Source organism: Hippopotamus amphibius, chromosome 12 (genome assembly GCF_030028045.1).
Source record: "Hippopotamus amphibius kiboko isolate mHipAmp2 chromosome 12, mHipAmp2.hap2, whole genome shotgun sequence".
In the NCBI taxonomy this organism is placed as follows: domain Eukaryota; kingdom Metazoa; phylum Chordata; class Mammalia; order Artiodactyla; family Hippopotamidae; genus Hippopotamus; species Hippopotamus amphibius.
Genome location: NC_080197.1, coordinates 25,634,566 through 25,658,941, shown reverse-complemented (window position 1 = coordinate 25,658,941; position 24,376 = coordinate 25,634,566). Strand labels below are relative to the sequence as shown.

The 24,376-nt window shown below is 38.5% G+C and overlaps 1 protein-coding gene across 7 annotated transcripts in view; it reads left to right on the top strand.

Annotated features, from left to right (window-relative positions):
- Window positions 1-24,376, top strand: part of ASIP (agouti signaling protein) — a 159,215-nt gene that overhangs the window by 18,799 nt on the left and 116,040 nt on the right. For 3 of the 7 annotated variants that reach the window (XR_009048406.1, XM_057702105.1, XM_057702107.1), the window contains exons 3-4: window positions 10,785-10,877; window positions 17,231-17,385. The exons of 1 other annotated variant lie outside the window; for it this stretch is intronic. The gene's annotated coding sequence lies outside the window, so the exon portion shown is untranslated. The remainder of the gene's footprint in view (window positions 1-10,784; window positions 10,878-17,230; window positions 17,386-24,376) is intronic. 3 more of the 7 variants (XM_057702108.1, XM_057702110.1, XM_057702106.1) reach the window with 3 other exon arrangements.

The window sequence follows — 24,376 nt, the reverse complement described above, 5'->3', positions numbered from 1 at the left end:
TCCCATTCTGAGGGTTTTCTTTTCGTCTTGCTTATAGTTTCCTTTGCTGTGCAGAAGCTTTGAAGTTTCATTAGGTCCCAATTATTTATTTTTGTTTTTATTTCCATTATTCTAGGGGGTGGATCAAAAAAGATCTTGCTGTGATTTACGTCGAAGAGTGTTCTTCCTATGTTTTCCTCTGGGAGTTTTATACTGTCTGGCCTTACATTTAGGTCTTTAATCCATTTTGAGTTTATTTTTGTATATGGTGTTAGAGAGTGTTCTAATTTCATTCTTTTACATGTAGCTGTCCAGTTTTCCCAACACCACTCGTTGAAGAGGCTGCCTTTTCTCCATTGTATATCCTTGCCTCCTTTGTCATAGATTGGTTGACTATAGTTTATCTCTGGGCTTTCTATCCTGTTCCATTGATCTATATTTCTGTTTTTGTGCCAGTACCATATTGTCTTCATCATTGTAGCCTTGTAGTATAGCCTGAAGTCAGGAAGCCTGATTCCACCAACTCTGTCTTTCTTTCTCAAGATTGCTGTAGCTATTCAGGGTCTTTTGTGTCTCCATACAAATTGTAAAATTTCTTCTTCTAGTTCTGTGAAAAATGGCATTGGTAATTTGATTGGGATTGCATTGAATCTGTAAATTGCTTTCGGTAATATAGTCATTTTCACAATGTTGATTCTTCCAATCCAGGAACATGGTATGTCCCTCCATCTGTTTGTGTTGTCTTTGATTTCTTTCATAAGTGTCTTATACTTTCTGAGTACAGATCTTTTGCCTCCTTGGTTAGTTTTATTCCTAGATATTTTATTCTTTTTGTTGCAATGGTGAGTGGGATTGTTTCCTTAATTTCTCTTTGTGATCTTTCATTGTTAGTGTATAGAAATGCAAGAGATTTCTGTGTGTTAATTTTGTATCCTGCAACTTTACCAAATTCATTGATTAGCTCAAGTAGTTTTCTGGTGGCATCTTTAGGATTTTCTATGTATAGTATCATGTCATCTGCAAACAGTGACAGTTTTACTTCTTTTCCAATTTATATTACTTTTATTTCTTTTTCTTCTCTGATTGCTATGGCAAGGACTTCCAAAACTATGTTGAATAGTAGTGGCGAGAGCGGACATCCTTGTCTTGTTCCTGATCTTAGAGGGAATGCTTTCAGTTTTTCACCATTGAGAATGATGTTTGCTGTGGGTTTGTCATATATGGCCTTTATTATGTTGAGGTAGGTTCCCTCTATGCCCACATTCTGGAGAGTTTTTATCATAAATGGGTGTTGAATTTTGTCAAAAGCTTTTTCTGTATCTATTGAGATGATCATGTGGTTTTTATCCTTCAGTTTGTTAATATGGTGTATCACATTGATTGATTTGCATATATTGAAGAATCCTTGCATTCCAAGAGAAACCCCACTTGATCATGGTGTATGATCCTTTTAATGTGTTGTTGGATTCTGTTGGCTAGTATTTTGTTGAGTATTTTTGCATCTAAATTCATCAGTGATATTGGTCTGTAGTTTTCTTTTTTTGTAGTATCTTTGTCTGGTTTTGGTATCAGGGTGATGGTGGCTTCATAAAATGAGTTTTGGAGTGTTCCTTCCTCTGAAATGTTTTGGAAGAGTTTGAGGAGGATGGGTGTTAGCTCTTCTCTAAATGTTTGATAAAATTCACCTGTGAAGACATCTGGTCCTGGTCCTGTTTGTTGGGAGATATTTAATCACAGTTTCAATTTCGTTACTTGTGATTGGTCTGTTCATATTTTCTCTGTCTTCCTGATTCAGTCGTGGAAGCTTATACCTTTCTAAGAATCTGTCCATTTCATCCAAGTTGTCCATTTTATTGTCATATAGTTGCTTGCAGTAATCTCTTATGATGCTTTTTATTTCTGTAGTGTCAATTGTAACTTCTCCTGCTTCATTTCTAATTTTATTGATTTGAGTCCTCTCCCTCTTTTTCTTGATGAGTCTTGCTAAAGGTTTATCAATTTTATTTATCTTCTCAAAGAACCAGCTTTTAGTTTTATTGATTTTTGCTATTGTTTTCTTTGTTTCTCTTTCATTTATTTCTGCTCTGATCTTGATGATTTCTCTCCATCTACTGACTTTGGGTTTTGTTTGCTCTTCTTTCTCTAGTTTCTTTAGGTGTAAGCTTAGATTTTTTATTTGGGATTTTTCTTGTTTCTTGAGGTAGGATTGTATTGCTATAAACTTCCCTCTTAGAACTGCCTTTGCTGCATCCCATAGGTTTTGGATCATTGTGTTTTCATTGTCATTTTTCTCTTGGTATTTTTTGATTTCCTCTTTGATTTCTTCAGTGATCTCTTGGTTATTTAGTAGCCTGTTGTTTAGCCTCCATGTGTTTGTGTTTTTTACAGTTTTTTCCTGTAATTGATTTCTAATCTCATAGCGTTGTGGTTGCAAAAGATGCTTGATACAATTTCAATTTTCTTAAATTTACCAAGGCTTTCTTTATGACCCAAAATGTGATCTATCCTGGAGAATGTTCCATGTGCACTTGAGAAGAATGTGGAATCTGCTGTTTTTGGATGTAATGTCCTATAGATATCCATTAAATCTAGCTGGTTTATTGTGTCATTTAAAGCTCACGTTTCCTTATTAATTTTCTGTCTGGATGATCTGTCTATTGGTGTAAGTGGGGTGTTAAAGTCCCCCACTATTATTGTGTTACTGTTGATTTCCTCTTTCATAGTTGTTAGCATTTGCCTTATGTATTGAGGTGCTCCTATATTGGGTGCATATATATTTATAATTGTTATCTCTTCTTCTTGGATTGATCCCTTGATCTTTATGTAGTGTCCTTTCTTGTCTCTTGTAACAATTTTTTTATTTTAAAGTCTATTTTATCTGATATGACTATTGCTACTCCAGCTTTCTTTTGATTTCCATTTGCATGGAATGTCTTTTTTCCATCCCCTCGCTTTCAGTCTGTATGTGTCCCTAGGTCTAAAGTGGGTCTCTTGTAGACAGCATATATATGGGTCTTGTTTTTGTATCCATTCAGCCAGTCTGTGTCTTTTGGTTGGGGCATTTAGTCCATTTACATTCAAGGTAATTATTGATATGTATGTTCCTATCACCATTTTCTTAATTGTTTTGTTTTTGTTTCTGTAGGTCCTTTTCTTCTCTTATGTTTCCCACTTAGAGAAGTTCCTTTAGCATTTGTTGTAGGGCTGGTTTGGTGGTACTGAATTTATCGTGCCACTCCCTTCTGGCTTGCAGAGTTTCTGCTGAGAAATCAGCTGTTAACCTTATGGGAGTTCCCTTGTATGTTATTTGTCATTTTTTCCCTTGTTGCTTTTAATAACTTTTCTCTGTCTTTAATTTTTGTCAATTTGACTACTAAATGTCTTGGCGTGTTTCTCCTTGGGTTTATCCTGCCTGGGACTCTCTGCGCTTCCTGGACTTGGCTTGCTATTTCCTTTCCCATGTTAGGGAAGTTTTCAACTATAATCTCTTCCAATATTTTTTCAGGTCCTTTCTCTCGTCTCCTTCTGGGACCCCTGTAATGCAAATGTTGGTGCGTTTAACGTTGTCCCAGAGGTCTCTTAGGCTGTCTTCATTTCTTTGCATTCTTTTTTCTTTGTTCTTTTCCACATCAGTGATTATCACCATTCTGTCTTCCAGGTCACTTATTCGTCCTTCTGCCTCAGTTAATCTGCTATTGGTTCCTTCTAGTGTATTTTTAATTTCACTTATTGTTTTGCATATCTCTGTTTGTTTGTTCTTTAATTCTTCTAGGTCTTTGGTGAACTTTTCTTGCATCTTTTCAATCTTTGCATCCAGTCTTTTTTCAAAGTCCTGAATCATCTTCACCATCATTATTCTGAATTCTTTTTCTGGAAGAGTGCCTATCTCCTCTTCATTTAGTTCTTTTTCTGGTGTTTTATCTTGTCCCTTCATCTGGTACAAAGTCTTTTGCCTTTTCATTTTCTCTGTCTTTCTGTGGCTGTGATTTTCAGTTCCACAAGATGAAATACTGCTGATGTTGTGTGATTCTGCTTTCTGCCCTATTGTGGAGGAAGCTGTCTAGGAGGCTCATGCGTGCTTCCTGATGGGAGGGACTGATGGTTGGTTGGGCTGGATGGGCAGAGCCCAGTAAAACTTTAATCTGATTTGTTGGGTGGAGCTCAGTGACACTTTAATCTGCTTGTCTGCCAATGGGTGGGGCTGTGTTCCCACCCTGGTGGTCGTTTGGCCTGAGGCGACCAAGCACTAGAGCGTACAGGCTCTTTGGTGGCGCTAATGATGGACTCTGGGAGGGCACATGCCAATGAGCCCTTCTCGGAACCCCTGCCACCAGTGCCCCCATCTCCTCGGTGAGCCACAGGTGCCCCCCACCTCTGCAGGCAACCCTCCAACACCAGCAGGTAGGTCTGGTTCAGTCTCCTATGGGGTCACTGCTCCTTTCCCCTGGGTCCTGGTGTTCACACTTTTTTGTGTGCCCTCCAAGAGTGGAGTCTCCATTTCTCCCAGTCCTATGGAGGTCCTGCCATCAAATCCCACTGGCCCTTAAAGCCTGATTCCCTGGAGATTCCTCCTCCCATTGCTGGACCCCCAGGTTAGGAAGCCCAATGTGGGGCTCAGAACCCTCAAGACCTCTGTGGTACAACTGTTCTCCAGCCTGTGAGTCACCCACCCAGTACCTATGGGATTTGATTTTAACGCTATTGCACCCCTCCTGCCGTCTCATTGTGGCTTCTCCTTTGTCTCTGGCTGTGGGGTGTTTTTTTTGGTGAGTTCCAATGTCTTTCTGTTGATGATTGTTCAACAGTTAATTGTAATTCCGGTGCTCTTGCAAGAGGGAGTGAGCACACGTCCTCGTACTCTGCTGTCTTGATTCTTCTCTCCGATGATCTCTTAATTTTTAACAAATTCTAATAATATTGCATTTTTACTCCCTCCTCCATGTCTAATGTGTTTGATGTCATATTTTACATCTTTTTGTTTTGTTTATCCTTTAACTACTTATTGTGGATATAGATGATTTTACTTCATTTGTCTTTTAACCTTCCTATTATCTTTATAAGTGGTTGATCTACTGCTTTTACTGTATGTTTGCCTTTACGAGTAAGATTTTTCCTTTCATAATTTTCATATTTTAGTTGTGTTCTTTTCTGCTTAGAGAGGTCCCTTTAATATTTCTTGTAAAGCTGGTGTAGTGGTGCTGAACTCCTTTAGCTTTTGCTTCTCTGTGAAACTCTTGACCTCTCTTTCAAATCTGAATTATAGCCCTGCTGTGTAGAGTATTCTTTTTTCTGTCTTTTTTTTTTTTTTTTTTTTTTGGTCATGTCATGCAGCTTGTGGGATTTTAGATCAAATCAAACCTGTGTCACCTGCAGTGGAAGCATGGAGTCCTAACCACTGGACCACCATGGATTTCCCCTTGGTAGAGTATTCTTGGTTGTAAGTTTTTTTCCTTCAATCATTTTGAGTGTATTATGCCACTTCCTCTGGCCTGCAAAGATTCTGCTGAAAAGTCAGCTGATTGTCTTATGGGAGTTCTTTTGTATGTAACTAGTTGCTTTTCTCTTGCTGCTTTTAAGAATCTCTCATTATCTTTATTTTATTTATTTATTTTATTTTTTATTTATTTATTTATTTTTTTATTGGAATATAATTGCTTTACACTCTTGTACCAGTTTTTGAGGTACACCAAAGTTAATCGGCTGTATTTATACACATATCCCCACATTCCCTCCCTCCCTCGACTCTCCAAAAATCTCTCATTATCTTTAATCTTTGTCATTTTAGTCATAATGTATCTTGGTGCGACCTCTTTAGGTTCATTGTTTGAGACTCTCTGTGCTTCCTGAACTTGGATGTCTGTGTCCTTTCCCAGGTTAGTGAAGTTTTCAGCTGTTATTTCTTCAAATAAGTTCTCTGCCCCTTTCTCTCTCTCTTATTCTTCTGGGACCCCTATAATGTAATGTTAGTATGCTTGATGTTGACCCAGAGGTCTCTTAAACTCTCCTCATTTTTTAAAAATAATTTTATTTATTTATTTATTTTATTTATTGTTGGCTGCATTGGGTCTTCGTTGCTGCATGCAGTCTTTCTCTAGTTGCAGCAAGCAGGGGCTACTCTTCGTTGTGGTGCACTTCTCATTGAGTGGCTTCTCTTGTTGTGGCACATGGGCTCAGTAGTTGTGGCTCGTGGGCTCTAGAGCGCAGGATCAGTAGTTGTGGTGCACAGGCTTAGCTGCTCCGCGGCATGTGGGATCTTCCTGGGCCAGGGATTGAACCCATGTCCCCAGCATTGGCATGTGGGTTCTTAACCACTGCACCACCAGAGAAGTCCCTAAACTATCCTCATTTTTTAAAAATTCTTTTTTCTTTTCAGCTTGGGTGGTTTCCATTACTCTGTCTTTCAGTTTGTTGATCTGTTCCTTTGTATCATCTAATCTACTGTTGATTCCTTCAGTGTATTTTTAATTTCAGCTATTGAATTCTTCAGCCCTGTTTGTTTCTTCAGTTGTGTAACTGTTAAACTTATCCCTGTGTTCATCCATTCTTCTCCCGAGTTCGTTGAGTGTCTTTATTACCTTGAACTCTTTATCAGATAGAGTGCTTATCCCCACTTCACTTAGTTCTTCTTCTGGGGTTTTGTCTTGTTCCTTTGTTTGGAACATATTCCTGTGTTCTCATTTTGTTTAATTCTCTGTGTTTATTTCTACGTATTAGGTCAGTTATGTTTCCTAATCTTTGAGAAGTAGCCTCATATAGGAGGTGTCCTATGGGGCCCAGCAGCACATTCCCCTGGTCACCAGAGCTGTATGCTCTAGGGGTGCTCCCTATGTGGGCTGCATGGGCCCTTCTACTGTGGTGGGGCCAACTGCTGAGGGCACACTGGTAGGCAGGGCTGGCCCCTGTCCTGGTTGGCACTAGGCCCTGCCTTGTGTGGTGGTTGTTGGCCTGCTGATGGGGAGGACTGGGTCCCATAGCAGCAGGCTGCATGGCCTGGGGGTTCCCAGTGCTGATGCCAGCCTACTAGTGGGTGAGTAAACCCCTGATGCTAATAGGCTAGAGGAAGGACTTCAAAATGGTGCTTCTAAGCACCCGTGTCCTCAGGATTTAACAAGCTCCTATAAATGGGCAGCTGCCAGTGTCTGCACCCACAGGGGAAGTCCCAGTTGCCTTCTGTTTCTCCAAAAGTCTCCAAGATCAGCAAGTGGGTCTGACCCAGGCTCCTTTAAAATTACTACCTCTGTGCTGAGACTCAGAGTGTGAGATTTTATGCATACCCTTTAAGAACAGAGCCTCTGTTTCCTATAGCCCTCTGACTCTGTTCTTGGGGCTGATCTTCCCATGAAGAACCCCTGCAATGGGGAGTCAGGTATGGGTCTCAGACCCCTCACTCCTTGGGGCAAACCTCTGAAATTGTGATTATCCTCCTGTTTGTGGGTCACCTACCCAGGGGTATGGGTCTTGACTACATTACATCTCTGCCCTTCCTACTAGACTCATTGTGGTTCCTTCTTTATATCTTTAGTAGTAGAAAATCTTTTCTGCTAGTCTTCAGGTTGTTCTTACAGATCAGTGATCCCCAACCTTTTTGGCACCAGGGACCGGTTTTGTGGAAGACAATTTTTCCATGGACTGTGGGGGTTCGGATATGGTTCAGGCAGTAATGCGAGCAATGGGGAGCGATAGGGAGTGATGGGGAGTCACAGATGAAGCTTCACTTGCTCGCCTACTGCTCACCTCCTGCTGTGCAGCCCAGTTCCCAGCAGGCTGCGGACCAGTAATGGTCTGTTGCCCAGGGGTTGGGGACCCCTGTCATAGATAGTTGCTTTATAAATAGTTGTAATTTTGGAGTGCCTGTGGAGGATGTGAGCTCAGGGACCGCCATCTTGGCCAATGCTATTCTCCTCAGCAAATCCATGAGAGACCCTGAGCCAGGACACCCTAGCCAAACTACTCCCAAATTCTTGACATACAGAAACTATGAGATAATAAATATTTATTGTTTTTAACTGTGAAGATTTGTTATACAGCTACAGATAACTAATACATATGGCCACCTTTGAGTTCAACAGAGCAGAATATATAATCCTCCTGCAGAGAGAGGTATAGTCGGGAAAGAAACTAGAATATTTGGTGAACACTAATATCTATGACAGTAGCTAAAACATTTAAATCTAGACATATTACAATACTGAGATTTTATAGTGTTGTCAATAAGCTTGAGCTGAATTAGTAACAAGCATGCAAAAAATTAATGTACACAAAAACTTGCAATTTATAAATGCCACAAAAAACAGAGTTGTATATAAAAGAAACTACCAAAGAAGAGATGTAGCTCAGCTGTAAATAGTCAAAATCATGTAAACAATAAATTCTGATTTAACAAAAAACTGTGATATAACATTGAGAGAATGAGCACGGACATGGTAGGAGTGTGAAAGAGCTAATTCCCATCTTCCAAAAGAGAAATAAATACATGCATAGTCTCTAAGACTGAAAAATCTAGAGACAGTAACATAAGTATGTTACCAAGAAATGCACAGACAAAATAAGAGATGAAACAAGAAAAAGAACAAAAGACAACTGGCTCCAGGAATGACAGTTACCAGTGGGAGGAATGGGGCACAGGATAAATATTTTTGTGATTAAGTGCTACAAGGCTATTTGACATTAAACTATGCTCATGTTTTACTTTTTAAGCTATTCATATATTACTTTGATTAAATTACAAAGGCAAGGGACTGACCAAAGGATTCAGGAAGACCCAAGTTGAATACTGGAGTCTATATAATTCACACATATTCAGAAGCATGTGGAATTTACATATTTAGAGGCATGCAGTTGGGGCTTTAATCCTATGAAGACAACCTTCTTTATTCTCCTAAAGAGATGAGTCAGAAAACATCTGCATAAAGCATTCTTCCTCTCCTACATATCCTCAAAGCCGCAAATCAAGAATATCAGAAAAAAACTGAAAATTTGGGAGCATTTAAAAATTTTAAGTACTGTCATTCAAAAAGTTATCTTAAATTAAGTATTTTAAGAAATTTTCTGATAAAATACTGCATGCCAGGAAACAAAGTTACAAGAAAAAAATTTTTTTACTGACATTCAAATTGGTACCGTGAGGAATAAATTCTTTATTAACAGATAAATGTTAATATCACAACTGTTATTTTTGTTTTTAAATTCAAAATATCAATTGCAGTGATTAATATGTACAAAGACTACAATGAAAAAATACATAAGGCACTAACTTCAGAAACTGAAGAAAATGTCTAAGAATTTTTTTTTCCTTTTAATAAACATTCTCAATGTGAAAAAAAAAAAAAAAACATTTAAATCTAGTCTTCTACCTTTTCGTTAGACAATTATCTGAAGCAAGGAATAAATCATATAAACCCTGCACATATACTCCCTTTTCCCTGTCCTATTGTCCAGCAAGTTCTATAATCAGCAAATAAGGAGGTATTTTAAGTCTGGTTTCTGATACCCCCTTCCTAATCCGTACCCCCCACCCCTTTTTTTTGGTTGTGCCGCACAGCATGTGGAACCTTAGTTCCCTGACTAGGGATGGAACCCACTCCTCCTCCATTGGAAACGCAGAGTCTTAACTGCTGGACTGCCAGGGAAGTTCCCCTACTCCCTTATTCCTAGAGTTATAATGTCAGATTCCATTCATTTCCCTGCTTTTCATCCCTCTTTAGTCCTGAATCATCCAGTTTTATATTCTGACTCTGCTACTCAGGTTTTTTTTTAAGAGAACTTTATTTATTATTTATTCGCTGCGTTGGATCTTCGTTGCTGCATGTGGGCTTTCTCTAGTTACAGTGAGCGGGGACTACTCTTTGTTGCAGTGCTCGGGCTTCTCGTTGCGGTGGCTTCCCTTGTTGCGGAGCACAGGCTCTAGGTGGGCGAGCTTCAATAGTTGCAGCTTGTGGGCTCAGTAGTTGTGGCTCATGGGCTCTAGAGCACAGGCTCAGTAGTTGTGGCACATGTGCTTAGTTGCTCCATGGCATGTGGGATCTTCCTGGACTAGGGCTCAAACCCATGTTCCCTGCATTGGCAGGTGGATTCTTAACCACTGCGCCTCCAGGGAGGTCCTCTACTACTCAGTTTTACAAAGAAAGGAGCTTTCTTTTTCTAAGCTTTCCTCTCTTTTTCTGTTTCAAGCCTGAAGTCCTTCATTCTCACTTTGTAGATTTTTTGCTAATACCTCTTTCCCTTCTCCTGCCCCAGTCCCAGCATTCAAACAAAGACAGCTTGGAACAAAGCATTGGCCAGTTTATAGGCATTAAAAACCTCATTCAACCCTAAGCATGACGTTGGCTATTGCTTGTTCAAGTTTTTCAAAATGGAAATTTATATTGTTTTTCTGGTTATAGAGGAAATAAAGACTCGTAAAAAAATGAAACAATAGAGAAATAAAAACTGAAAGTTCTCCAGAATTTTTCTTATGCATATACAAATACACACGCATGTTTTTATGAAACTGACATCATAAAATGCATTCTGTCTATAATTTTTTCAGTTAATAAATTATTGTCTTTTTTCTATGTCAGTACTAACTGATCTATCTTATTATTATTAAAACTGCACAAATAAAGGGGGGCCATAAAGTCTGGAAAAATAGGCAAATACACTTAATTGATGTATTGATATGACATTACAATACATGATGTGTTCAGTGATATTTCACAATATGTTCACTGTGTTGTCCTTCATTGACAATGTGTAGTTCAATGAGCTGTGCAAAATTGCAGAGAACATAGTACATAAGTACAGTATTTCCATCAACCCCTACACAGGCATCTGAAACGCACTGCCTCAGTTGATTGTGGCCTTGGCTTCACTGAATAAGCCTGTTCCTTTGGTGTACACCAGAAGAAGTAACCAAGAGGGTGAGTGTCTATCTGATTTTTTAATAAATTTATGTTTTCAGACTCTGTAGCCACTCTGTATACCATTGTATGGATATCCTGTAATTTATTTAACCAGTCCTCTTTTAATGAGCATTTAGGTTCCTTCCAGTTTTTCAGAATTGTGAATAACAATGCGGTGAACATCCATATTCATATTCAGATACCTTTGTGGACTTATCGGATTATTTCATGGAGATAAAGGAGAACTGATGGGTCAAAATAAATGACATTAGAAATTTGCTGTTATTGCCAAACTGCCTTCCACAAAATAGAATCAGCGTGTGTTGCCACTAACACTTGAATCAGCTCGTATGCCCACCTATAGTACATGAGACTGATTCTTTCCCCACAAATTCACCGACATACGTATGATTAATCATTTAAAATTTTGCCAGTATGATTATTTAGGGAATTTCGGGGCAGTTGAGTGGTTAGGACTCCACGCTTTCACTGCCAATCCCACGAGCCAAGTGCTGTGGCCAAAAAAAGAAAATTTGAATTTATTTAATTATCGGTAAGGTTGAAAGTATATATTTCAATGGTTTTAGTATGTTTATTATGTTGTACAACATCTCTGGTTGTTTCTGTTTGTTTTCAGTGGTTTTTATTATAAAACAAATACAGAAAAACACACTCACACACAGAGCTTAGTGAATTATTACAAAGTGAACTCCTTTTTAACCAGTACCCAGGTCAAGAAATAAAACTTTGTTAGCTCCCTCAGAAGACTTCCTTGTGCCTTATCCCAATCAAATAAGCACCTTCCTCCTCTCAAAAATAACCACTATCCTGACTTTTATAGCAATAATCTCCTTGCATTTCTTTATGGTCTTATCACCTGAGTGTGATACTACAGTTTAGTCTTGCCATTTTAAAAAATTAATATATCTTTTTTCTTTGTTCAATGTTTTAAGTGTCTTTTAATTTATAGTTTCTTTCTCCATCACTTTCTTTTCCTTAGAATTTATCTGTTGAAGAACCTGGTCCATTTGACTTATAGAGTTCCCACAGCCTGGATTTTACTAATTGCACTTCAACTACAGTTAGCATTGTTGTATGTCCTTTGCATTGCCTACAGATCAGGAGCTGGATGCAGAGGCTATATCAGACTCCAGGTTTGATTCCTTTGATAAGATTACACATTATGTGTGATTGCTTATTTGTTCCTTTTTTATGTGATGTTAGCAACCACTGATACACCTTGCCTAGATCCATTAATTCAATGGGGGTTAGAAACTGACAACATTCTAATACTTTCTTTTTATTTATTTGCTGAAATACATCATAAAGATATTCTTCCGATTATCTACTACTTACTTACCCAATGGTAGAATTCATAATGGGAAGGCAGGATATACTTGATCCTTTCCCTTTATTTGCCAGTTTTCAAGATAATGAATTGGTTCACTATCATACTCCAAATATGATCAGCTTTTTAAAATATCACGGTGAAGTTAAGGACTTAAGCATATTTAATCAGTTTTAATCCATTGCACTTATTATTTTATATTGACACTCCAGTTGTCCCATTTTTGCTCAGTAAAACCTTCTTCAGGTTGTTTCCTGAGTCCTTTTGACATGACCAGTAGTCTTTGACAGCTTCCTTGCTAGATAGTATGACAAAATGTTCCAGATTCATCTTGTACTTTTCCTGTCCCAGATCTAGAATCAACTATTTCTCTAAGACACCCTAGTTTCTTTTAATGGGAAATGGTATTTTAAAGTCACAATTTGAGTGTTAGAGATTCTTTTTTTTTTTTTTTTTAATTTAATTTTTTTTTATTTATTGGCTGTGTTGAGTCTTCCTTGCTGCAAGGGCGCTTTCTCTAGTTGTGGTGAGCAGGGGCTACTCTTTGTTGCGGTGTGCAGGCTTCTCATTGCTGTGGCTTCTCATTGTGGAGCATGGGCTCTGGGCGCACAGGCTTCAGTAGTTGTGGCATGTGGGCTCAGTAGTTGTGGCTCACGGGCTCTTATTACTACTGGATAGGTCATTGTTTTTAGACCTTGCTTGCTTGTGTTAACATCTTCGTTTAGTTTTTGATAATTTAACTGTAATCTACCTAGGTATGGACTTAGGTTTATTTTTATGCTTAGTATCCATTATGCTTCCTAAATCTGAGGGTTTTGTTTCCTACATTAGTTTTGAAAAATGCTTACCTTCATTCGAAACTCCAATCAGTTTTCTAAAGTGGTTGTTTAATTTTGCACTCTTATCTGCAATGTATGAGCATTCTAGTTACCCCACATACTCATCAACAATTGATATTGTCAGTCTTTTAATATCCAATTTGGTATCTCATTTTGGTTCTTTTTTTTATTAATTCATTAATTGACTGCATTGGGTCTTTGTTGCTGCACATGGCTTTCTCTAGTTGTGGCAAGCAGGGGCTACTCTTCATTGTGGTGCACTGGCTCCTCATTGTGGTGGTTTCTCTTGTTGAGGAGCATGGGCTCGAGGAGCGTGGACTTCAGTAGTTGCAGCACATTGGCTCTATAGTTGTGGCTCATGGGCTCTAGAGTGCAGGTTCAATAGTTGTGGCTCATGGGCTTAGTTGCTCCGCAGCATGTGGGATCGTCCCAGCCCAGGGATAGAACCCGTTTCCCCTGCATTGGCAGGCAGATTCTTACCCACTGTACCACCTAGGAAGTCCCTCACTTTTGTTCTTATTTGCAGTCTCTAGATAAGTAATGATGTTGAGCATCTTTTCAGTTGTTTGTTAGCCATTTGGGTATCTTTTGTGATGTGTTTGTTCAAACCTTTTACTCAGTTTTTTAATTGGGTTGTGGTCTCTTTTTTATAGATTGGTATGAGTTCTTTTTGTATATTCTGGATACAAGTCCTTTGACAGATATATGTTGTGACTATTTTCTCCCAGTCTGTGCCTTACCTTTCTACTTTCTTAATGATGTCTATTGATGAGCTCATAGGCTAACTCTTGCTTGTTGTGGGATATTTCATTGTACATTTTGTAATTTTTTGAGAGCCCATCTTTGGTAGGGCTTTATCTCTAAAAATTTTTGTATGATCTGCATTGAGATTTCCCCTCTAGAGAGGGTTTGTATTTGCTCTTGTCAAATGTCTTAATGTAGGACAATTTTTTACTTTAATGTTTTGGCTTAAAGGTCCTAAAGACATGTAGTTAGTGCAAATATGATCCTCAAACCCACTTGAAGGTGGGCCTGTGGTTACAAATTCTTGAGGGAGACTTTTTTTCATACAGAGCAAGCTAAAACAGACATACTTCCTTGTTATTTCTCTTGATGGTGGAAAAATTCTGGTGCCAATTTTTCCTCATCATCCTGCTTCATTTTCTGTCCATGTGTCTTTTAAAACATCAGGCCCTTGATTATCAAGACAGGGAACCTCCTCCACTCCCCCATCTATAGGATCAATTCATATTTATTCTACAGTTTTTTTTGTTTGTTTTTTTTTTTTTTTTTGGCACACGGGCTTAGTTGCTCCGCGGCATGTGGGATCTTCCTGGAGCTGGGATCGAACCCGTGACCTCTGCATGGGTAGGTGGATTCTTAACCGCTGCGCCACCTAGGAAGCCCTATTCTACAGTTTTAACTCCGCTTTATTTTTAGTCCCTCAACTTAAAAAAAAAAAAACTTTCTTAGGAGTTCAAATGTACTATTTAAAATAATATTTATGGTATTTTAGTTGGCAATTTTAGGTGTTTTGTAGCAGGGGAGTTTTCAGAAAATATAGACTGAAAAATTAGGGGAAATATAATGCCAAACATTTCTGTACCCATCAAGTCATTCCTTTCTCATCTCCTCACAGTCCCTTGGGAGAAATATGTAATGAAGATGTGAGGGCCTCTGTAGTCACCACAGACTTACTTGGAGTCTGAAAAGTCAAAACAGTGTAGAATAACTTTCCTTATTAAGATTCTGCTTAATCCTTGAGGATTTTGTTAACATTTGGTTTTCCTTAATTTTACCCACATCCTCTTTTTCTCAAAAATGGGCATTATGGGGATTCTAATGGCTTCTTGAACATCAAATAGCTCTTAAAAGTAAAATTGTAATGGATTGAGTGTAAATGAATCAAACAGGGTTTAAATTTCCATTGAAATACATATGGATTTAATAATTAGCAGAAAAGTGCCTCATGGTTAAAAAAATGTTTCAGAATAATGTTTGAGATGTTAGGGAAATGCAAGATGTTACTAGATTGTATTGTCTCAGCTTATAGATTTCCTCTGAAACTCTGATTCACAGCCATAGACCACATAGTCCCAACCAGGGAGTGATACAGTTAGTAGTTTCTGGCAAATAGTAAACATTTAAAAAATTTTACCTTAATCTCTATTTTTCATGGTTTGAAACACCCTTAAACTTATTTTGATGGAAGAAACTTTTCATACCTGCCCTCAGTCTAGTAGAGGAGTCACTGTGCAAACAAATGAAAACAATGGAATGTGCAGGGAATGGTACAGAGAGAAGGAGGGTTTAGTACTGCAACCTAAAGCAACATAGAAAGCCCAGATGATGCTTGACCTGAGTCCTAAAAGAAGAGCTGTTTGCCTGCTGCACTACTGTCAGCAGAGGGACAGCATGCGTAAAGACTTAGAGACACGGAAAACAGCTTGGAATTTAGGGGTAACTACAATTGAGAATGGTACAGTGAAAGACAGGACTACAGGGCCAGATAGAGGTCTGACTAAAGAGGAGTTGGGTTCCAAGGATCTTGGGTTTCATCCTAAAAGATCAATATTTTGATTATTATCACAGCACTTCAGCACTCGTATGTATTTTTAGTATCACCTTTATCAAGGCATAATTTATATACAATAAAATGCACCTATTTTAAGTGTACATCTTGGTGACTTGACAAATTTATACAACTATGTAACCACTATCACTCAGGACTTGCCTGGTGGCGCAGTGGTTAAGAATCCACCAACGCAGGGGACACGGGTTTGATCCCTGGCCTGGGAAGATCCCACATGCCACCGAGCAACTAAGCCCATGTGCCACAATTACTGAGCCTGCACTCTAGAGGCCGTGAGCCACAACTACTGAGCCCACGTGCTACAACTACTGAAGCCCATGCACCCAGAGCCTATGCTCCACAACAAGAGAAGCCACCACAAGGAGAAGCCCATGCACCACAATGGAGAGTAACCCCCATTCTCTGCAACTAGAGAAAGTCCCCACAGCAACGAAGATCCAAAGCAGCCAAAAAATAATAATAATATAATTAATTAATTAATTTAAAAAACCACTACCACTCAATCTATAGAATTTTACCATTATCTCAGAAAGTTCCCTTGTGCCCCCTGCTCAGTCAGCTCCCCCAACCCCCAATACACACACTTAGGCAACCACTATAGATTTCTGTCAAAATAAATTAGATATATCATTTTAAAGTTTTAATTAAATAAAATTATATAATATATACTCTTGTGTCTATATATTCTTCTTTTGCTCAGCATGATGTTTTTGAGGTTCACCCATGTTGTTGTGTATAGCAGTAGTTTTTTTTTTTTTATTGCTGAGATTTTGTTAGGCTTATATAACGCACTTTATCTTACCACCTGTTGGTGGAGATTGGGTCATTTCCAGTTTCTGGTTATTATAAAGCTGCTATAAACATTTGTTTGTAAGTCTTAGTCGGTAGTCACTTTAACATGTGTTGTAGCTAATAAACTTTCTGGAAAGACCCTATCACCCCACCACTTCTAGCCAAAGTATCTGTGTGTGTTGCTGGGAGTGAAGGGAGGGCAGCATGGGGAATTTGTTTCAGGTCTGGACAGTTATGGAACCTCTTTCTCCTGCAGCAGTAATTGGTCCAAGGAGCAGGCATGCGACTGAAGATTAGTTAGTCTTTTCCCAGAAGAAAGAAAATCTTTTTTTCCACTTGGGTTGCTAAAATGGGACTGTATAAGCTTGATGCTGCCACATTTTTCTTCCCTGGTGACATAGAGGAAGCCCTTCTACGGTAGGAGAGAATAAGAACAATGCATGGGGGGAAATGGGGATTGGAGAAGAAAGAAAAAGAATTCCTACCCACTCCAGGAATTACTTATGCCTGACAGGAATACCTACATTTAGACAGAATTGGGAATTCAAAGAACCTAATCAAGAGAAAATGTAGGCTAGAGGAGAAAGACATAGTGGAGACAACTGAAACTCATGGATCATGTTCTCAGTGTCCCGAGTTCCATAATGCCAGCCTTTTCTTATCTTTGAAACTAAACAAGGAAGCTGCCAGACTGAGGTCTTGACAAAGAGGGGTGAATTGACTCCTCAGTGTGAATCAAGGATATCATTAAAACAGAGAATCGTTTCCTTACCACTCTTCCCTCTCCACTTATCCACAGCTCGTTTCAACAGATATGCATTGATACCTGCCTGTGAATGGACCAATGTGATGGAGTTTGGGAATATAAAGATGAATGAGACCTCCCTTCCAGGACTTCACACACTAGTAGAGGAGGGATAACTCACTCAACCTGGAGGTGAGGGCTGTAAGGAGGTAAGTCTTAGAGGATAAAGTGAGAAAGAGGCAAGAGCGCTATAGTCAAAGATATAGAGACAAGAAACATTTAGTGCTCTAGAGTATATGGTCAAAGATAGGATGTAGACAGAAATAATGCTGTAGAGGCAGGAGTTGAGTCATGAAGGACCTAGAATGCCACACTAAGAAGTTACATTTTACGTTGTAGGCACTGAGAAGTTGTATTAGTTTTTGAGACCCACCTGCTAAACAAAGTACCATAACTTGAGAGCTTAAACAACAGAGATTTATTTTCTCATAATTCTGGAAGCTAGAAGTCCAAGATCAAGGTATTGACAAGTCTAGTTTCTTCTGAGACCCCTTTCCTTGGCTTGCAGGTGGCTATCTTCTCCCTGTGTCTTCACATGGTCTTCCCTCTGAATGTGTCTGTGTCTAAATTTCCTTTTTTTATAAGGACACCAGTCAGAGTGGATTAGGGCCCGCTCTAATGGCCTCATTTTAACTTAATTATCTCTTTAAAGACCTATTTTCAAATACAGTCACATTCAGAGGTTCTAAAGGTTAGGACGTTAACATATGAATTTTTAGGGGACACAATTCAGCCTATAACAGAAGCCATTGAAGGATTTTAAGTAGGGAAGCGCATGAACACATCTGTACTTCACAAACGTTACTGATAATAGTGTGAAGGATGGACTGAAGGAAGATAAGACCAGAGGCATGAAGGCTTGTCAGGAGGCTTTCGGAACTGCCAGACAAGAGATGATAAGGGCCTGAATTAGAGAACCTACTCACAGACTGCTGCCTGATTAGAATATGTCACCTCTGGATAGAGTGGCCTATGAACAGTTGGTGACTCTTCCTACTAGGACAACTTTTGCTATGTAAGATGTTTGTGCACATTTGGTTTGAAGGAGAAGGGTAAGTGGAATGAGGCAGCAAGAAGTTCCATAAAAGGTTTTTCAACCACATCATGATTTTGTAAGGCTCCGTAAGTTTGGATTGTGTTCCTTTACTTGTCACTGTTCCTATTCCCCTTCCTACCCTTGTTATGGAGATTTGTTTTTGCCGTGGTAGAGAGATCACGAATTATGGGGTTGTGGCCTACTTGGAGCCATAATTCTGGTGAGCCATAATTACTAGGTGAGTAACCTTGGGAAAGTCATTTTATCTCTCTGGACTGCAGGGGTTTTTATGTAAAATGGGATGATAACAATAATATCTACCTCACAGATTTGTTGAAAGAATTAAATGAGATCATGAATGAAAAGTATTTCACAGAGAGCCTTACACTTCTTATTTATTCTCCTTGGTACTCCCAAAGAATATTTTTGTGTCTGTAGGTAGGAGTGGGAAGCAGATTTTGTTTACAGAGGATTTGGTGGCTATGATTTATTGAGTTACCTGCCAGGAGCCTTAGATATGAGCCCTACAGTATCTCTTTATTCTAGAAGGGGATCCCCATGTCACAGGAGTTGGTTGGGTGGTAGTTGTATCAACATTTGAGAAAAATATGACTCTTCTCTGAGCTATTTGGTTCTGATTACCAGGAAAGAAAAAAAATGCAGTTTGGTTTTAGTAAATGCTAGAATTTGGGGGGCATATTTAATATCACTAAAACAGAAAAGGGAGAAGATAGACAAAAGCAGAGGAAAAAAAGAGGTGAGAGCCACAAAAAGGAATATAAAAACAGAAGACAAAATCAGAAAAGAAACTAGGAAAGAAAAAAGCAAAGACTTCCCCAAAATGTCTCCTATTTCAGACTTCTTATTTATGTCTCATTTCTTTAAGTATAAGAACCTCAAGGGAAAGGAGAGGAACTGTTCTTTTTAATATCATATATGTATGTGGCTAGACAGTGTCAACTCATTAATACCGTTGCTAGCAAGAAATGATTCCTGGAAATATTGACTTGGGTTTGTTAGTATTTCTGTGAATTAGATGCCTCGGTCAATGCAAAGATTCTATTTAACTTTTTTAAAAAGATGATTTAGTTGATCAAACATATAATTCTTCTAAAAGCCATGCCTCAGAGGGGAATGTACCTTCAAAGAAGTCTGACGTTTTCATGTGAGAAAATGTTTTCTTAAACTTGAAACTGAATACTAACAATATTCCTTGATAATCCACCAAATTCTTTTATAAAGAAATTAGAAAACGTGGCAAGAATTGGTCCCCAGATGAGACCAGGAATCAATGATTCATTCATTAAACGGATACATTTAGGACATGAGGTTTTTTGTCAGGTGCTAGGTGTAGAGTGGGTGAATAAAACATAGTGCCTGCCCTTGTGGAGCTTACAGTCATGTGGGAGAGTTAGATAGTAAATAAATACATAAATAAATATACAATCAATATATAAGTACAAATTCTGATAACTTTTATGAAGGAAAAGAGGAAGTTGCTATGAATGAGAATAACAGTGGAGACTTTAGATGTGAGTTGCTAAGGAAATGACATTTAAATTGCAACCTGGAGGATGAGTAAGAGTTAGTCCTGAGAAGAATGGGGAGAAAGTAGTTTAGGCAGAGGAAACATCATGTTTTAGTCCTGAGACAGGAGCGAATTCATCATGGGGCTCATCAAAACAGGCTCATGTAGCAAACCTCAGGTAAAGCTCAGTTAAAAATATCCTTCTCTTGTTTCTCCTGTCCTTATAGTTAACATGAGTTGCCAAGTGTCTTGGGTATTGTCAAGGCTGAAATAACTGCTAACAGTTGAAACCCATGAGATCAGGGCTAACTCTGTCCCTGGTGAGGACAAAAAGATTCAGCGGGGAAAAATCTAACTTAAGAAACTAGCATAAACTTTATTTATTATATTATCATAGATGGACTACTTACAATTTAGATGTTGGATTTTTTCTTGACAGTCCACTATAGTTTTTTTTACTATGTGAATTTTCCTGATGATTTGGTGACCTGTGTGGTTCCTGTGTTCCCTGTTTCTGTTATTGCTTCTCTTCCTGCCATCACCACCTCTGTGACAATTTCTCAGGCCAGCCATCTTGGAGCCATCTTTGACTCTTCTGTCACTTGGCAGGAACAATAGATTCTACCTCTGCCGTGTCTCTCCAATGAGTTGTCTCTGGTCCATTCTCACGGCCAATGACTATGACCAGGCTCTCCTGCTCAGTTCCTTGGCTCCAGCCCCATCCAACTTAATCCATCCTTTAGGTTACTGCCATATTAATCTTCCTTGTGTACTCTTCTAATTCTGCTCCTTTCTTAGCTCTGACCATTTGTTCTGTAAAAACTGCCTATAAAGCTGATTTACCTTTAAGTTTCAGAAAGTATCATCTTTAAGATTACCTCAACCTTTGCTTTTGTTTAGTCTAGAGTACTTCTTCTTCTTCTATCCCCTGCTCACTGTCTGGCCATTCCAATCCAACAGTCTTACAGTGCTTCAAGCCATTCTTTTATTCGTTCATTCCTTCAATACATATTTATTGAATCTCTATTATATGTCAGGCATTGGGCTAGGCACTGGAGATACACAGTGAGCAAGATAGATACAGTCCCTGCCCTTGTGGAGCCCACATTTTCACAGAAGGATAATAAAGGTTCAACCAAAGAAATATAACAAGCTAGAATAAAACACAAACATTTTCCTTACAGCAGATTAAATATGTTCCTCAGAACGTTCAAGCTGAAAGGCTGCATTTGAAATTAGATTGGGAAGCTAATGGGTCAAAATTTACTTATTATTGGTATAGTGTGAGGTAGTAGAGAGAAGTAAGGTTGGAGAGGTTAAGACCAGTTCATGGAGGGCCTTGAATACCAGGCTAATGAGTTTTAAACAGTTTATAGACAATGAGAAGGCATCCACTTTTTCTGTTTCCTTCTTAAAATTCAGAGTCTAAAGAACTGCCAACTTTATTCATAACCAGCCTTCTTTAACAAAACTGGAAAAGATGTTACCTGTTAATCTTTACACTTGATAACTGACTAATGACCTACACTTGAGGTTGCTTCTTTTAATATTTGCATTTTAGCCAGCTTTTGTAACTTTTACACCTTTTTTTTTCCTAGTGGTGAGATCATAGGCAAGAGAAATGTCAGAAATCATAAAGTCAAGCCATAAAATTCCAATTTCACCTTCCTCCCAGGCAGACCAAACTGGAACCTCCTAAAATTCCTTAGAACCACTGGGGTCAGAGGACCATGTATCTTCCTAGTCTTCTCTATATCTGTTGGCCCCTTCTACTTTCTCTGCTTTGAGCTTCTCCTTCAGGCCCCTGCCAGCCACTCCTCTGAGAGGAAAGCCCAGGAAAAGCTCTCCCTCCTCTGTCTTTACATGCCCTTTCCTCCCTCTTCCCAAGACTTCCAGGTGGTCTATTTGGTGCTATTTTAATTAATGCTTAATGACATGTGCAAACCATAATCCTTCTTAACTGACAGCATATGACAATATCTCTTTGCCACCTAAATTACCTAGACTGATAGTAAGGAGATTTTAAAAAGAATCATGCTGGAATTAGTCTTTTTTTCCTTATAAGCAATATTGCTGAACCCATTGGCAATTAATTATGAACACAGTCATATTACTTCAGTTTGGCATGGATTTACAACACATCATGATTTTATGGTTATTTCCAAACAACTTCCTATCTACTCTCAGACCATACTGGGATTCCCACATGTAACTCTTATAGTCATGGTAGAAGTAGCCATTTCCCAAACCATGCTCCTTTGCTTCTGAGTTTAAAATGCCCTCTTAAGAGCCTCTTGAACCCTAGCTACTAAGGCATCACTTTGAAATCTGCCTGAAAAAATGTCCAAACTAGCCATTTCCTTCCCTGTCATACAGCTTGGCACATATGTTCTCACCATACTTAGTCCCTTTTCAAGTCTTCTTTACAACTTTTTCTATGCCTCTTCATATCACAGGAAGCACAGAACTATATATTTTTTGTTGTTCTTATTGTCACCTCTGTTCAAATATTAGGATAAATACCAGTTAGGACAAAAACCTGAAACCCAGTTATATTTTGATTATCTTAGCTTCAGACAGACTAGAATTAGTCACAACCTATTCACAAATCATGTATGATTGGGAGAATGAGCTTGTTTTAGCACAAGAGGATAGTGGTAGAAAGGATGGAATTTTGTCACCTATTCCTAAATATAGACTTCTTTTGTTAAAACTGCATAAAAACATGTCAAGAGAAACATGATTGTTCTAGAACTTGACAGCAGGGCTACAATTCATCATTCTGGGCAGCTCACATCTGGGAATTACCATTGGAAAGATGTCTTTGTGCTGTCCCTCTTCTTTCTCACAGATATCTGCTTTGGAGGGGAGATTTGGATGGAGTAAAGTTTCTAAGCAAGTAGGGTAATGCCTAGAAATAAAACACTTCAAAGTGCAGACCATATTCCTTTCTCCTGATGTATTAGATTCTACAAGATTTAAACTTTTTCTTTCTGGAAGCTGGTACCAGTTTTCTCCCTTGTAGAAATGCTGCCACTCTTTAAAGGGATGTAGAAATTCACTTTGACTGGAAAACATCTGAGGAGAGAATAGCTGGTCTTCAAGCTTGGAAAAACATTTGTCAGATGTTCCTGTGGGGTAACTCTGAGCTATTGACAATTTCCTTTTTCATCCTGAAGCTGAGTCAGACAGGCATTAAAGAAGAAACACAGTTCCAAAAAAGAGTCTCAAAAGAAAGTTTAGGTTTTTCTTGCTTTCTAAGTTGTCTTGGCTTATCTTCCCTCCTCAGGCTTGCTAGAATCTGACTACTTTGGGGTTAAGTGTAGTGGATGGAATATAGGGTAACTTAGAGCTTCTACTATTAAACTCTTTTTTTTTTAATGTTCTAGGAAAAAGTATGTTGATTTGAAAGGTTTGCTCATCATATTCTAGGAATACCTTACATTTTCCCGTACGCTCTTCCTTTAGTAAGAAGTTCAAAATTAACTCATATTTGTTAGTGAATGATATCTGGCAAGTTACTAAAAATATAGAAGTAGGAGGAATGTTTTAATTGCAAATAATTTCAGATGTACAAGAAAAATCTTTTCTTCTTCTGACTCAAATAGTGAGATATTAGAATGAAATTAGTCACTTTAGCAAGACAAGATTAGGATTAATAAGGTCATCACCTTTAGATTTAGGAGGTAAGTGTTTTAGGGCTCGAACAAAGTTAGCACTAGTCAATGCAATCAAGGAAAGGACTCCAGAACAGAGGAGTCATTTATTTATGAACCAAGTTTTTCACCCTTCTCATTATTGGCTATGCCCTATCCTTAAGATTTGATCTTTCTTCTCCAGTCCTTTTAGAATGTGGTTCTATTTCCTGAAGATCTAGCAATAATCCTAGCCAGATCCAATTGTGTTAGCCTAATAGTATGAGGAATTTAGAAGGTTGAGTACTCACTTCTTGAGTATTTACCCCTCATGTTTCTTGTCCTCCAGTCCCTCTCCAAAATTATGTCTTCATCCTTCTGGATTTCAACCCTAATTTCCCTCTGGAGAAGATTCTCTGACATTCTCTTTGTAGTACCAACCAGTCCTTCATACTTCACTCTGTTTTAACATTTATCAAGCTATTTCAATAGCTGTTTAATAGACAGGGAATTCCCTCAGAGTAGAGGCTCTTATTCATCTTTACATCCCCAGACACTGATACTTGTGTCCATTTAATGAATGAATGAACAAATGAATGAATAAGTGAATGGAGGTCATTCTTAAGAAAAAAAAAATAGATCTGTTTCTAAGGTCACCAATGACCTCCAAATTGCTCAAAGACAGGGAATTTCCTGGCAGTCCAGTGGTTAGGACTTGGTGCTTTCACTGCTGTGGTCCAGGATCAATACCTGGTTGGGGAATTAAGATCCTGTGTGGCCAAAAAATAAATTAATTAAAATAAAATAAAATAGCTAAAAGACAACTTTCTGTCCTTATCATGCTTAACTTTTCTAGAGCATTGGACACTACAGAATATTCTCTTCTTCTTAAAATTCTTCTTGTCTCTTGGCTTTGATAACAAGTCTCTCCTGGCTCTCCT